This window comes from Bos mutus, chromosome 13 (genome assembly GCF_027580195.1).
Source record: "Bos mutus isolate GX-2022 chromosome 13, NWIPB_WYAK_1.1, whole genome shotgun sequence".
NCBI lineage: Eukaryota > Metazoa > Chordata > Mammalia > Artiodactyla > Bovidae > Bos > Bos mutus.
In genome coordinates this window covers 13,579,985-13,589,994 of record NC_091629.1, presented here as the reverse complement: position 1 = coordinate 13,589,994, position 10,010 = coordinate 13,579,985, and the positions used below count along the sequence as shown (strand labels likewise).

At 42.6% G+C, this 10,010-nt stretch overlaps 1 long non-coding RNA gene across 1 annotated transcript in view; it reads left to right on the top strand.

Moving 5' to 3' along the window:
* Positions 1-215: 215 nt before the first annotated feature.
* The window catches only part of LOC138990386 (uncharacterized), a 22,992-nt gene continuing 13,197 nt past the window's right edge, over positions 216-10,010 (top strand). Inside the window, exon 1 of the long non-coding RNA XR_011466446.1 lies at positions 216-351. This is a non-coding gene — a long non-coding RNA (uncharacterized lncRNA). The remainder of the gene's footprint in view (positions 352-10,010) is intronic.

Here is a 10,010-nt window from a genome sequence, read left to right as displayed (position 1 = left end):
CAGAATCAGCATAATGCATAATGCATCACTTGTTTTTCAGCTCTATTCAAAAATCTCAGTTCATTCAATAAAAAGCCCTGAAAAACACACCCCGAAGCAGGAACACTCGAACATTCGGTGTGGGAAAGCCATGCTTATTGATTCAGTGCTTCCTGCCAAGAGAACAATGCAGAGAAACAGACCTCACAATGTTTCCAGATAATTTTCTGCGAGAACTTGGAAGAAACAGAATCCAGATTTACCTGTACCTGGAGCTCCACAGGTGAAATGGCAGTTAAAGCAGAAAATCTAATTCAGCTTCTGGAAGGTTTCGTCTCTACTGGACTCCGGAGTCATCTCCTGGGCTGTCAGGTAAACCCCCCTCCATGTCTCTACGGTTTTCTTTCACAGTTTTTCCCAGTGAAACTCTTTTGTCATTTGCATAACAGCTACTTCCAGCCTATAGGACTTTTTGAGTAGCTACTTGTTAAATTGGCTGTCTTGACATGCTCTTTCAAGCATGACATCATAAATCTCCACGGAAACCCTAACCCCACCTGCCTGCGGGCCAACGTTACCTGTCGGGTGAAGACTTAAACAGTCCTCTGAAATTGTTCATTAATGAAACCTTTTTAGGGGCTTTGGATCTCTGCACGGTATAATTTGTGCTGTTGGCAGAAACCTTGCCAAGAATGATGGCTTCGTTTTTCAAAGCCTGAGCTGTTTTGCAGAAAACAATGATCAAAATTATAGGCATCCGTTAATCTGCCCCTCCCTGTCTAACAATGCTCTTAAGCAGTTGAAGAAAAGCCTACAGTGGTCCATGCGCCTCTCTCTGCAGGATAAAATTACCCTGAAAACTTAGTTTTGAAAAACCTTCTATGAATACTCCTAAGGCTTTTTCACTAGACTCTCCAGCAACCCCCTTCCTGCTTTTTACCAGCAAAACTTGCAAAACAGGTTCTTTGCTGGAATGTGAGTGTGTGTATGCGTGTGCATTTTCTCTTGGCCTCTATGTTTGTAGAGGTGGTAGGAGAAACTGTTGAGAATTTTTTTTAACTCCTTCCTAACAGACTCATAGCTTTTGTACTTTTGTCCTGGCTTATACATGTTACCACGAAAGCACTGAAATTCACGTTCCTGACTTCTCTGGGAAAGGGTCAACAGGTTGTTTGATATTTACTCCTCCTTTCTTTCATTCATTCTGCACTATCCCTGATTTTATGGAATCCCCAATGTTGGTCTAAAGCTTGGAACAAATTTCTGCCAAATTTGGTGATATTGGGCTCAGCACCCTTTCTTCTTGCTTCTAAATTTACCCCAGACACACCTCAAACCCCCAAGTCCAAAACCGATGACACTGAGGTACCAGAAAGGTTTGAGTGGGAGTTGCTCCAAAACTGTGAGACTTTACAACAATGATGTCAAACACCCAGCAAATGCCATCACGGAAAATTCTTCAGGGGGGCTGAGCAGGGAGCTGGGATGCACCTCAAGGCAGCTCCCAGCAGAATCAACTATAACACTGCGGGGTGCTGGGAGAGGCAGGGGCTGAGCGTGAAGCCTGCTCCAATTTGCCACAGATCCTGCTGCAAACTGCAACCAGCTTCAACAGATCTGTCCTCAAAGGTCAGACAGCAAGTACTAACCCCCACACCGTGCTGAAGCTGCTCAGGTTATTTGCAGAGAGGGCGGTAACAGGTAAGAACACCATCTTTGCAAACTCAGAATGGCCCTTTGCATGGAAGGAACAGTAGATGCTTGGGGTCCCAGCCCTGACTCTTCTGAGAGTTGGCACCGCCATCATTCACTGTCCATAGATGAGACACTACCTTCCAAGAGAACGGAGAACTACGCTGGTTTAATACAGCAGCCTGAGTTGGAACACTCCTTGAAGGCAGCACAATGTCAGAGATTTAATTACTGCCTCTTCGAGGTGAAAACACAGTCAGATGAAGCCCAGGCCTGTGCTTTACCCAGTGAGCAACAAACAATGCAGGAAAAAAAAATAACCATATCAAGGCTCTGTTCGGTGAGATCCAAGATGACGTGGAGGCTCTACTCAATGATGGTTATTCCTTAAAGTTCCATTAGGGAGAGGAGCATGGGCAAGTTGATACAGCAGTCAGAGGGCTTTTAAATTTGGCCAGATCTTCTCTTTGGATTATTTAGGAAATGACAATATCTCAGGTTTTACTTACCGAGTTTGAGCTTGGAAAAGAGAGGGAGAAAGTCAGAATCTGAAAGTCAAGCAAGTGGAGACAGTCCCACAAACAACTCAGATGTGGAAACAACTTGATGAATGCATTCACTGTTCACTGACCGAAGACTTCTGTAATCAACGAGGACATCATTATGATACGTGACAATCTTGAACTATATGGAGCAGGGAAAGTTTTGAGCAGTAATCCTAGCAATTAGGATAACAGATGGGAGGGCCAGGCAGAAATGCCAAGATTTGCTGAGAGATGACCAGTCTAGTACTGTTTTTTCCTACCATACCCCAAATGAGGAAACCATCAAGCAGGACCAGGTTTTAATGGCACCGCGACTTGCCTGCTTGCCTGATAGCAACTCAGCACCACACTAACCAAGTCAGAGTTCAAAATATGCATGTCTATGGGCTATTTTGTCTTTACCATCTGAGCCACCAGGGAAGCCTCTTTCACATGGGCTATTTTGTTTCTAAATTTAGCAACATTTTAGGTATCCATGATGGACATGGATGGCAAATAAATTCTTTCTCTTGAATTTCTTTCCTCTAACCTATTTTAGGGACTTCCCTGGTGGTCTACGGTGAAGGCAATGGCACCCCACTCCAGTACTCTTGCCTGGAAAACCCCATGGACGGAGGAGCCTGGTAGGCTGCAGTCCATAGGGCTGCTGAGTCGGACACGACTGAGCGACTTCACTTTCCCTTTTCACTTTCATGCATTGGAGAAGGAAATGGCAAGCCACTCCAGTGTTCTTGCCTGGAGAATCCCAGGGACAGGGGGGAGCCTGGTGGGCTGCTGTCTATGGGATTGCACAGAGTCAGACACAACTGAAGCGACTTAACATCGGCAGCTGGTGATCTAATGGCTAAGAATCCACACTCTCAATGCAGGGGGGGCCCAGGTTCGATCCCTGCTAAGGGAACTACATTCCACAGGCCACGACTAAGAGTTTGCATGCTACAACTAAAGATTCCGCATGCCACAACCAAGACTTGGTACAGCCAAAAAAATAAATTAAAAAACCTGCTTTATAACAGACGCAGAAAACTACTCATTGAAGAAGTTAATGAAATGACAGGAACAAAATAACTGGGGAAAGAGCTTGGCTTTCACCACTGATGGCCTCAACTTCTGTTTCTTCAAAACATGAGTTAGAAGTTGTCATGGAGAAAAGGAATACCACATTGAATAGGAAAAAAATAGCACTTTTATAATGAAAATAACCAACCCTTACGTCATTTAATCCTCATAACAGGAGTATGACGCAAGCATGATTAATATCTTCATGTTGCAAGAGGGAAAAGTAAGCCTCAGAGAGGTCAGGTAATTTGAGTTGTAGTTACTAAGCCTTGGAATCTCGGTTTGAATCCAGGCAGGCCCAATTTAAATCCAAAACTCATGTGCTTAACCACTAGGCACTGCTTGTAGTAGCAGTGTAGTGTTAATTGCTCAGTCGTGTCCGACTCTTTGCAACCCCAAAGGACTGTCCCACCAGGCTCCTCTGTCCATGTAAGAATACTGGTGGGAGAAGCCATCCCCTTCTCCAGGGGATCTTCCTGACCCAGGGATCGAATCCACTTCTCCTGCATTGCAGGCGGATTCTTTACCTTGTGAGCCACCAGGGAAGCCCAGGCACTATCTCTAGTTTAATACAGTTGCTTCTAATTGACATGGCACATAAAATTTCTAGAAGAGAACATGGGCAAGACGCTCTGACAAAAATTGTAGCAATATTTTCTTAGATCAGTCTCCCAAGGCAAAAGAAATAAAAGCAAAAATAAACAAACGGGAAACTTACAAGCTTTTGCACAGCAAAGGAAACCATAAACAAAACAAAAAGACAAGCTACAGATGGGGAGGAAATATTTGTATATTATGTGACCAACAAGGGCTTAATTTCCAATATATACAAAAAGCTCATACAACTCAATATCAAAAAACACACACGATTTAATAAAAAAATATGCATAAGACCTAAATAGACACTTTCCCCAAAGAAGGCATGCAGAGGTCCAACAGGCGCACAAAAAGATGCTCCATATTATTAATCCTCACACTGGTCAGAATGGCCATCATTAAAAAGTCTATAAATAACAAATGCTGGAGAGGGTGTGGAGAAAAGGAGCTGCTGGTGAAAATGTAAACTGGTGCAGACATTGTGGAAAACAGCATGGAGGTTCCTTAAATAATGAAAAACAGAGTTGCCATACAATCCAGCAATTCCACTCCTGGGCAAATATTTGGAAAAGATGAAAACTGTAATTTGAAAAGATACATGCACCCCAATGTTCATAGCAGCACTATTTACAATAGCCAAAACAAAGAAGCAATCTAAATGTCCATCGATAGATGAGTGGATAATAAAGAAGATGTGGTGTATGTACGTACACACACACACACACACACACACACACAAATATTACTCAGCCATGAAGAAGAATGAAAATTTTGCTGTCTGCAGCAACATGAATGGACCTAGAGATTATCATACCAGAGAGAGAAAGACAATTGTATGAAATTACTTATGTGTAGAATCTATACAATAACACAAATGAACTTATTTACAAAACAGAAATAGGAACTTCCCTGGTGGTCCAGAGGTTAAAAATCTGCCTTGCAATGCAAGGGACGCTAGTTTGATCCCTAGTCTGGGAACTAAGATCCCAGAGCAACTAAGCCCAAGCACTGCAACTACTGAGCCCACGGGCCACAACTAGAGAGCCCACGTGCCTCAATTAAGACCTGAGGTGGCCAAATTAATTAATTAAATATTAAAAAACAGAAACAGACTCACAGACACAGAAAACAAACTTACAATTAACAAAGAGGAAGAGGGAAGGGATAACTTAGGAGTATGAGATTAACATATTCACTACTATCTATAAAATAGATAAACAAGGTGCTACTATATAGCACAGGGAACTGTATTCATTAGCTTGTAATAACCTATAACAGAAAAGAATCTAAAATATACATATATATATGCGTGTGTGTGTGTGTGTGTAAGTAGCTCAGTCGTGTCCGACTCTGCAATCCCATGGACTGTCCATGGGATTTTCCAGGCCAGAACACTGGAGTGGGTAGCCTTTCCCTTCTCCAGGGGATCTTCCCAACGAAGGGACAGAACCCAGGTCTCCTGCATTGCAGGCGGATTCTTTACCAGCTGAGCCACAAGGGAAGCCCATATATATGTGTACTTATAACTAAATCCCTTTGCTGTACACCAGAAACTAACACAATGTTGCAAATCAACTATACTCGAATAAAACATTTGCTGGTAATTGGAGATATTAAATAGTAACTAAACTAAGCTATGCTGAAAAGATTTATTTAGCAGACAAGTCTGAAAATATATTCAGCCATCCCTTTGTATCCACCAGGGACTGGGTTCTAGGACCTCTGTAGGTATCAAAATCTGCAAATACACAAGTGCCTTCTATAAAATGGTGTAGTACAGTCAGCCTGCTATATCCACAGATGCAGAACCCACAGATACGTAATGTTAACCATATTGGATTGTAAAGGGCAACATAGACTCTCTGCACATCCTCCCATATATACCAAGTCGACAGCTGGTATGGGGGCTGGAAGAGTCTACACTGCAACACTCCATCAGCACAGCAGTGCAACACAGACTCTGCACATCCTCCCATATATACCAAGTCGACAGCTGGTATGGGGGCTGGAAGAGTCTACACTGCAACACTCCATCAGCACAGCAATGCAACACAGACTCTGCACATCCTCCCATATATACCAAGTCGACAGCTGGTATGGGGGCTGGAAGAGTCTACACTGCAACACTCCATCAGCACAGCAACATCAGTGGAGCAGCAGCATTTGTTTAGCTGTAGGCTGTGTGCAGGCAAGGACTTCACGGAGCAGGATTAACGTGTTACAGCTCATAACCCCAGGACAAACAGAACTGCTACAAGACAGATAAGGCTCAAGAAACAGCAGACTCTCAAGAAATGTCTTCCACCTGAAGTTCTGGTGTACAGAAAAACTGACAAATGTTAAAAAGAGTAAAACCAGGATACATGTTGTAAATCCAAAGCACACTATAATAAATGTCACCAAATGCATAAGAGTACTTGGGTTTTTGAATGAAAACAATGGAAACCAACTGTGCTGACTCCCTAATGCTAAGTCCTTGATCTCTAGCTCTGTTTCTGTTTGTACATGTTGTTTGCTTTAGAAGTTATCCATTCACATTCAGTCAGCTTTTTCTACAATGCCGAGGCGATGGTTAATTTTATGTGTCAACTATGACACCCAGTCATTTGGTCAAACAAGTCTAGATGTTACTGTGGTGGTATTTGGGGATGGTATTTTGGGACATTTAAGTCAGGCTTCCTTGGTGGAACAGTGGCAAAGATTCTGCCTGCAGTGCAGGAGCCACAGGAGATGTGGGTTCAATCCCTGGGTTGGGAAATCATCCAGAGGAGGATATGGCAACCCACTCCAGTATTCTTGCTTGGAGAATCCAAGGACAGAGGAACCAGTGGGCTACAGTTTATAGGGTTACAAAGAATTGGACACGACTGAAGCAACTTAGCACACACGAACACAACATTTAAGCCAGCTTGCTTTGAGTCAAGCAGATTACCCTCCACAATGTGGGTGGGCCTCATCCAATCAGTCAAAGGCCTCAGGAGCAAAGAGAGTTTCTGAAAAAGGAATCCTCTCAAGACAGTAACAGAAAAACCCTGCCTGAGTTTCCAGCCTGCAGATCTAGACTCAAGGTGGCAACATCAACTCATACCTGAATCTCCAACCTCCCGGCAGATTTCAAACTCACCACTCCCTACAAAAGTGTGAGCCAAGACCTTAGGCTGAATCAATCTCTCACTCATGCTCATTCTTGTTCTCTCTCTAACCTATGGTTCAGTTTCTCTGCAGAACCCTGACTACCAGAGCAGGTGCTGCCAATGTGCTTCTGTCCAGTCTTGTTTTCTGGCTCAGGCTCTGGTTGTCTCCTATCTCCAATTGTCTGACAGTCATTACAATTGCAAGCCAAAAAAAAAAAAAAAAAGGCAAGCTACGTTTTAGGTGGTTTCCAATACATACTCAGTATTAATAAAATTTGAAAACAGATGGCTAAAACATACCACCAGACAAATGTAAACAAATGTAAAGCAAGAGCAACAATGTTAATATTAACACACACTAAAAAAAAGTTCACACACACTAAACAGAATATGCTGCTGCTGCGTCACTTCAGTCGTGTCCGACTCTGTGCGACCCCATAGATGGCAGCCCACCAGGCTCCCCTGTCCCTGGGATTCTCCAGGCAAGAACACCGGAGTGGGTTGCCATTTCCTTCTCCAATGCATGAAAGCGAAAAGTGAAAGTGAAGTCGCTCAGTTGTGTACAACTCTATTAACCCCATGGACTGCAACCCACCAGGCTCCTCCGTCCATGGGATTTTCTAGGCAAAAGTACTGGAGTGGGTACCATTGAATATAAAAAGACATAATTTAGGGAAAAGGGCTAATCATCATAAATGTGTTTGCAACAAATACAACTAAAAATTATAAAACAAACATTTTTAGACTACAAGAACAGGATAAAAATACAATTTGAGTGAGCAACTTTATTATACTTTGTTTAAAACTGAACAGCAGTAGAATAACAAAATAAGGACTGAGAAGCAATGAGTGATACAAATAATAAACCTGACATATATATGTGCATGCACGGGTATATAAAATAAACATAAAGCAGATAATCTCCCATGAATATTTATGGCACACCTTACACTGACTGCATATTGGACTATTAAAAAAAAAAAACCTTTTAACAAGTCCATAAACAAATTTAAAAGTAGGAATCTTACAGATTGCATTCTCTGATCACATTCAATAAAATTATAAATAAATAATGATAATCTCAACTACTTGGAAAAGCAATATTCCTGGGTAATCCTTAAAAAAGACAAAAATAAAAAACGGTAATTTTTACTTTTCTTTAAAGCAATGAAACAAAATATTTCATACAAAACTGCAGGGCACAGCCCAAGCTGGTGTCAGGATATATTTGCCCTTAAGAAGAGGTGGCAAGATTACACAGAAAAACTGTACAAAAAAGATCTTCATGACCCAGATAATCACGATGGTGTGATCACTCACCTAGAGCCAGACATCCTGGAATGTGAAGTCAAGTGGGCCTTAGAAAGCATCACTACAAACAAAGCTAGTGGAGGTGATGGGATTCCAGATGAGCTATTTCAAATCCTGAAAGATGGTGCTGTGAAAGTGCTGCACTCAATATGCCAGCAAATTTGGAAAACTCAGCAGTGGTCACAGGACTGGAAAAGGTCAGTTTCATTCCAATCCCAAAGAAAGGCAATGCTAAAGAATGCTCAAACTACCGCACAACTGCACTCATCTCACACGCTAGTAAAGTAATGCTCAAAATTCTCCAAGCCAGGCTTCAGCAATACATGAACCGTGAACTTCCAGATGTTCAAGCTGGTTTTAGAAAAGGCAGAGGAACCAGAGATCAAATTGCCAACATCCACTGGATCATCGAAAAAGCAAGAGAGCTCCAGAAAAACATCTGTTTCTGCTTTATTGACTAGGCTAAAGCCTTTGACTGTGTGGATCACAATAAACTGTGGAAAATTCTGAAAGAGATGGGAATACCAGACCACCTGATCTGCCTCTTGAGAAACCTATATGCAGGTCAGGAAGCAACAGTTAGAACTGGACATGGAACAACAGACTGGTTCCAAATAGGACAAGGAGTACGTCAAGGCTGTATATTGTCACCCTGCTTATTTAACTTCTATGCAGAGTACATCATGAGAAATGCTGGACTGGAAGAAGCACAAGTGGGAATCAAGATTGCCGGGGAAAAATATCAATAACCTCAGATATGTAGATGACACCACCCTTATGGCAGAAAGTGAAGAAGAACTAAAGGGCCTCTTGATGAAAGTGAAAGAGGAGAGTGAAAAAGTTGGCTTAAGGCTCAACATTCAGAAAACAAAGATCATGGCATCCAGTCCCATTACTTCATGGCAAATAGATGGGGAAATAGTGGAAACAGTGGCTGACTTTATTTTTCTGGGCTCCAAAATCACTGCAGAGGGTGATTGCAGCCATGAAATTAAAAGACGCTTACTCCTTGGAAGGAAAGTTATGACCAACCTAGATAGCATATTAAAAAGAAGAGACATTACTTTGCCAACAAAGGTCCATCTAGTCAAGACTATGGTTTTTCCAGTGGTCATGTATGGATGTGAATGTTGGACTGTGAAGAAAGCTGAGCGCCGAAGAATTGATGCTTTTGAACTGTGGTGTTGGAGAAGACTCTTGAGAGTCCCTTGGACTGCAAGGAGATCCAACCAGTCCATCCTAAAGGAGACCAGTCCTGGGTGTTCATTGGAAGGACTGATGCTAAAGTTGAAACTCCAATACTTTGGCCACATCATGCGAAGAACTGACTCATTGGAAAAGACCCTGATGCTGGGAGGGACTGGGGGTAGGAGGAGAAGGGGATGACAGAGGATGAGATGGCTGGATGGCATCACCAACTCAATGGACATAAGTGTGGGTGAACTCCAGGAGTTGCTGATGGACAGGGAGGCCTGGCATGCTGCGATTCATGGGGTGGCAAAGAGTCAGACACGACTGAACAACTGAACTGAACTAAACTGATCTGCCTTCATTATTAAACAAGAAATACTAAAACCAAGGAAACTCAGGGAACTCCATGGCAGTCCAGCCGTTAGGATGCAGCCCTTTCATTGCTGTGCCCTGGGTTCAATCTGTGGTAGGGGAACTAAGATCCTGCAAGCCATATGGCATG